Source organism: Bidens hawaiensis, unplaced genomic scaffold (genome assembly GCF_021521415.1).
Source record: "Bidens hawaiensis isolate Kalapana, Puna unplaced genomic scaffold, B.hawaiensis_p1.1 tig00016560_1, whole genome shotgun sequence".
In the NCBI taxonomy this organism is placed as follows: Eukaryota; Viridiplantae; Streptophyta; class Magnoliopsida; order Asterales; family Asteraceae; genus Bidens; species Bidens hawaiensis.
Genome location: NW_027492517.1, coordinates 107,139 through 113,461, shown reverse-complemented (window position 1 = coordinate 113,461; position 6,323 = coordinate 107,139).

Sequence of the window (6,323 nt, the reverse complement as noted above, 5' to 3'; positions counted from 1 at the left end):
CCCGCATCCGTCTAACGGTTACTTGTTTGCCAAGGTTTACTTGGCTTCAATTCCCTGCGGGTGCTAGGTATGTGAAGGGTTTTGCCTTTACACTGTACCCGCATCCGTCTAACGGTTACTTTGCCAAGGTTTACTTGGCTTCAATTCCCTGCGGGTGCTAGGTATGTGAAGGGTTTTGCCTTTACACTGTACCCGCATCCGTCTAACGGTTACTTGTTTGCCAAGGTTTACTTGGCTTCAATTCCCTGCGGGTGCTAGGTATGTGAAGGGTTTTGCCTTTACACTGTACCCGCATCCGTCTAACGGTTACTTTGCCAAGGTTTACTTGGCTTCAATTCCCTGCGGGTGCTAGGTATGTGAAGGGTTTTGCCTTTACACTGTACCCGCATCCGTCTAACGGTTACTTGTTCGCCACGATTTACTTGGCTTCAATTCCCTGCGGGTGCTAGGTATGTGAAGGGTTTTGCCTTTACACTGTACCCGCATCCGTCTAACGGTTACTTGTTTGCCAAGGGGTAAGGGGTATTTTCCCGCTTACTTTTTAATATTTTTTAAATTTTGAATTTTGAAATTCGAAGAGTTGGTGGAAAGATAAGAACAGTCCAAACCTCTGAAACGTCGTGCGACGGTTTCTTCTGACTGTCAGGACGTGCAGGAAGTTATGGTGACGTGACAGAACATGGTCATTCCAGTCGCTTTTTCAGGCGCGTGGGCGTGATTTTTCGGGCGCGTGGCCGCGAAATTACTGGCACACGTCCTTTCAACAGCTGTTGCCAGCCTGCTTTTTGCCACGTGTCATAGTTTCATTGCACCTTTGATTTCTCTCTCCTCCGCATTAAATTCACCGCATTAATTGCGATTACTATATAAAGGGGAAGAGGGTTATTTGTAATTCACACTTTCACCTTTCTTCTTCTTCTTAGTGATTTCCGGCAAATACTCCCCTTTTTCAGGCAAGCATTTTCCCGAAATCACTTCTCTTTCTGCAAAAATGTCTTCTCATGATGCCGACGATCAGAAGACTGCTGGCGAGTGCCAGTGTTCTCTTCCTGTCGATCTGTACCAGTATATCGTCAGGAAGTTCATGCTCGAGTCTCTCGAGCCTGAGTTTCCTGAACCCCACCATACTGTGTACGATGCCCCTAGTGGCAAGATCGGGGTTTATGCTGCATTCTTTATCTACGGGAACCTTAGGTTCCCGTTGACAAAGTTTGTGTACCGTGTTCTTGAGAGGCACAGCGTTCATTTGACCGAGCTGCACCCCATGGCGATCGCCAAGATTCGTCATTTTGAGTGGGTGTGCCGGATTCTGGGCATCGAGCCCCATGTGGACCGCCTGATGACCTTCTACACTTGGAGGTGCATCCAGGGGTGGTACAGTCTTACAACCCGGATTAAGGGTTTAAAGATTTGTACCACCGAGCGGAGTCTTCGGTCGTGGAGAAGAGAGTTCTTCTTCATATCCGCTCGCGCCATCCCCATTGCCATGAAGTTCAAGAACGGCCAGGCACTTCAGAGCCTTCACGCCCTCAACTACGAGGAGGCGGAATGGTTCTCGAAGATATCCCGGGTCCAATCCCCGGTTTTCCGTTTTCCGGAGTCAGCGATGGTAATGCTGGGGATGAGCCGAGTGTGGAAGGTGGCGAATGCGCAGAAGGTTCCGATTGTCCTTGAATATGGTTCGAACTCTGTCCCTTATGGTATGTCTTGTTTCTTTTTGTTGATTTTGACTTTTTTCTAACTTTCCTGTTTATTTCAGAGGGGAACGACCTACAGTCGCTCCTGAATCCGCGGGAGGAAGATGGTCCCGCACGGATGGTTACTCGTGCTCTGGACGAGAACGAGTTGCCCATCCTAGAGCAAACTGCGAGTCGGTTCGTGGAGATTTACCCGCCGGGTCAAGAGATCCTGAGCCACCGACGGCCTGGTAAGCCTATCTTCTACCCTGAACCCCTCAATGCTGTCCCTGCTGCTGGAGTTCTTGACATTTCTTCTTCTGAGGAATCCGCAGAAGGTCCTCCGTTGGTGCGGAAGAAAAAGACTGCTGCCGGCGTGAAGGGGAAGGAGAAGGCCACAGCTGATCCAGTGGTTCTATCTGACACGGAGTCAGATAGTGAAGAGGTGGCGGGGAAGCCCGGTGGTGAGAAGACCACTGCTCCGGAGGCTACGACCGTTACCTCCGGAGAACCAACGAAGACGACGGTGACCGGTACCAAGAGGCCGGCTCCATCGGGTTCCTCCCCGCCCGTCCGTACGTTCAGGGTCAAGAAAACCCGTAAGTATAATCATAATGCCTTTGTAGATTTGTCAATAATTTTCTTTTTAACACTTTCTTCTTTGTGCAGGCGTGGATGTTGACGCAATCCTGGGTGAAACGCAGGGGAGTACTTCCTCGCCAATGATGGTAGGCTCGGTCAGCCTTCCTGAGGCGTCGACCCAGTCGCCTGCGCTTGCATCCGCTGGTCCAGTTGGTCGCTCCGTCGAACCAACTGTTCCGGCCGAGATGACTTCACCGCCGGCCGTGAGTGCGATTTTTACAGCATCCTTCACGGAACCGGCGGTTACTGCTGCTTTTAAGGAGGCGGCGACCGCGGCGGAGACAACGTCGGCGACCACGGCGGCTGCCACCATGCCCGCGCCACCGGCACCAATGGCCGGACCATCAGGTACGCGCAGGGCTTCACGCCGATCTTTGCCACCTTCCCGTCTGCCTGACCTGTTGGATGGATTTCCTTTAGGTTCAGGTGATGGGTTTGGCGGCTACCGGCCTGTCATTGACCCTACAGGTGCGTAGGGTTCCTTTCTTTTTCCCTTATGTTTTTCATCATCTTTTCCTTACTGCTTTTGTTTCTTTTGCAGTGTCGGATTCCAATGAAGTGTATGTTCCTCGATGGAACATACTCCGAGGAACAACCCTTCGCACACCCGTGGAGTGCGTGGACTGGGCTCGCCACGCTGCTCCTCCGGGCGCGTTGGGGGAAGCCATGGTTAGCTACCAGGAGGGTAGGCTAACTAATGAGCTTCGGGTTCTCCAGGCCCGGATGCAGCCGCGCGTCGAGCTGCTTTGTCGTGAAAACGACAAGTTGAAAGCAGCTCACGCCAAGGACATATCTGAGGCGCGTGCTCTTCGGGAGGAGAACCAACAGCTGGCGGCAGCTGCCGCCGACAAGGAGAAGGCCTTCAAGGCCCTCGAGGTTGAAGTTCAGGCGCGACTCGAGGCCCGCTCCAAGGCTGCCCAAGCTGTGAATGAACAGCTTCGGTTGGCCAGGGAGACTGCGCGAAACGCAACCGAGAGGGCTGCCAAGGCTGAAGCCGTTGCTGAGCCTTTGCGTGTGGAGAATGAGCAGCTTAAATGCAAATTAAAGGCTCTTCAGCATGCTCATGACGCCTTGGCAATGGAAGATGCCAAGAAGCTGCAAGAGATTCTTGACCAGAGGGGGGTGCTTGACCAAACCGAGCGGAAGCTTAAGGGCGTCGAAGAGGCTGCCGCAAAGGAAGTATTACTTGCCAATCTGAACCAAAGCGAAGCCGAACGCGCCCGTGACGAAGTGCAAGCTACCCTCCAATGGCTACTTCGAGAAGCGTTGCCTCAGGTATGTTTAGATTTATCTTCACGCATTTCTTTTGTAAGAAAAGGTTCTAATACTTGTGTTTTCTTTGTAGGTTGTGCGTCGGGTCTTTTCAGAGACCTCTTACGATGATGCTATGACCGCAGCCCTCAACGCTTCTCATGATGATGGGGAAAAGGCCGGCTTCATGCTTGGTCTAGGGTTTGTTGAGAAAGGCGTCCCGCCTTCCAACTTCCCTTTGTTCAATGTGGATACTGAAGCCATTTATGACCAAGCATTGAACCAATACGCCGCCTTCCCGCATCCAGTGGTGGAGAAGGTGGACGAAGTAGCTGCTGCTGATGATGGGTTAGCTGTCCTCAAAGCGTTCCTCGAACCACCCCGTTCTGACGGAGCGGGTCCAAGTGGTAGCGGCCCTGAGGCTTGATCCTGAAGATCCCTTCCCATTGCTAAGACTTGTATAGTTTTTTATTTTTTCTTTTAGGCGGGTAGTTACCCGGCCATTCTTGTAATATATTCTTGAAATATTAATCTTTTTGCGTATAAGATTGTTATTTCCTTCTTTGGGTTCCTTGCTTTATAAACTTATGACTTGCATACTTAGTTTAAATTAGCAATTTTCCAAGTGTTTAGAATAAGAACCTTTGAACGTGGTTGATAGTGGGTTAAAGTTTCGCTTCCTCCTTCGTGATTGTGCGGGTAGAACCGTCACTTGCACTTGGTAGGATGGCTAAACTTTAACTTTTATCTAACCTGCGTGCTGGTTTTTCTTACTTTCTGAGGATAAGTTAACCTTTGAACGTGGTTGATAATAGGTGTGAAGTTTTGCTTCCTCTTTCGTGATTGTGCGGGTAGAACCGTCACTTGCACTTAGTAGGATGGCAAAACTTTACCCTTATCTGACCTGCGTGTAGGTTTTTCTTACCTTTTGAGGATAAGTTAACCTTTGAACGTGGTTGATAATAGGTGTGAAGTTTTGCTTCCTCTTTCGTGATTGTGCGGGTAGAACCGTCACTTGCACTTAGTAGGATGGCAAAACTTTACCCTTATCTGACCTGCGTGTAGGTTTTTCTTACCTTTATAAGAATTTTGTTTTGAACCGTTCGACGCGCGGTTGTCGATAGGTTAGTGTTCATTTTCCTTTCATGATTCATGCGGATAGACCGGCACTTTCATTTAATGGAATAATTGAACTCCTTCAACTGACCTGCGTGAAAGTTTGCCACGTTATTGGGTTCGTGCGGGTAAGACCGCCTTCCCACGCAACGACTTCACGTAATGTGAATGCCGTCACCAGTGTTGGATAGTTTTAACCGTTCGACGCGCGGTTGTTGATAGGTTATTATTCAGTTTCCTTAATGATTCATGCGGATAGACCGGCACTTTCATTTTTGGGTGCTGAACTTTTTTTTTTTCCCCTTCAACTGACCTGCGTGAAGGTTTGTCACGTTATTGGGTTCGGGCGGGTAGGACCGCCTTCCCATGCAATGACTTCACGTAATTATGCGGTGAAAACCGGCATATTAGTGTCCAGAAAAGTATTAAATGTAAAATCATCAGCTTCGATATTCTTAAGAGAATCATTTCCATTAGAAGTGGCTCTTGGCCTTTTCTTTACAAATTGGAATTTATTTACATGCAAACTGTGTAAATGAGCTCCCTTCCTTGTCGGGATGGGAGTGCCATCGAGCCGATACGCACCTGGTTCGGGATCTCGTTCTTTACGCTGCATGTAGTCTCGATTTTGAAGCTGGAATTGATTCGTGTTTTCCCCAGCTGGGGTTCTATACACACCCGCCTGCTCAGCCTTTATTACGCCACGAGGTGCGCGAGCGTCCCATCTCTGACAAATGCTTCGACCATATCTTTTACATCTATGCATTCTTCAGTGTTGTGGCCCTTTGTCTTGTGAAAGTCACAGTATTTGCTCCGATCTGCATCGTGACGATGTCGGATTATTGGCGGTTTTGGCCATGGGAGCCCTTCAGTGGCGAATATCTCAGTGACGCTTTTGGTGAGTGGCGTCCATCTGGAGTTCCGGTGCGACTGTACATTATCCCTTCCGCCCAACCGATTTTGCAAGCCGGATGAGGTGTCAAAGTTTACCCTTGACTGCCAGATGCCTAGCTTTCGTTTTTTATTTAATCGGGCGGTGAGGACGTTGTCTTCTCTCGTCCTCTGGGTGTAGAGGTTTGTGCTCTGTGGGAGATCTCTACCCAGTTGTTTCTCTGTTTCCGCATAGCGTTTTGCTGCTGTCATGATGCCATCCCATGTGGATGGCATGCCATCTTTACCCGTTAGGGTGCGGATGAGCTCTGGGTCATGTGCGCCCTGGATGAAGGCAGCGCGAACAAGATCTTCACTGATATTGCCCAAACTTAGCTTCTTTGAGTTGAAGCGAGTGATGAAGTTTGGCAGAGATTCGTCCTCCTCTCGTATGCATTTGAGGATTGTCCATTGCTCCTCGGTATACTTCCATTGCTGGCTGAAGTGTTGGCTAAACTTCTGTTGGAAGTCTGCCCAGTCGTAGATGTGGTTGACCGGTAGACGATCGAACCATGCTCTAGCAGCCCCAACCAGCGTCATTTGGAACATGTAACACCACGTGGGTTCCGTCCAATTGCTGACGGTTGCCCCTGCTATGAACCTGTTCAAATGATCGTCTGGATCAGATATACCGTCATATGTGCCTATGTTGGGCATTTGTTTGGCACTCTTTGGGGCGATTGCCTCAGCAATGTCCCTCGCAAATTT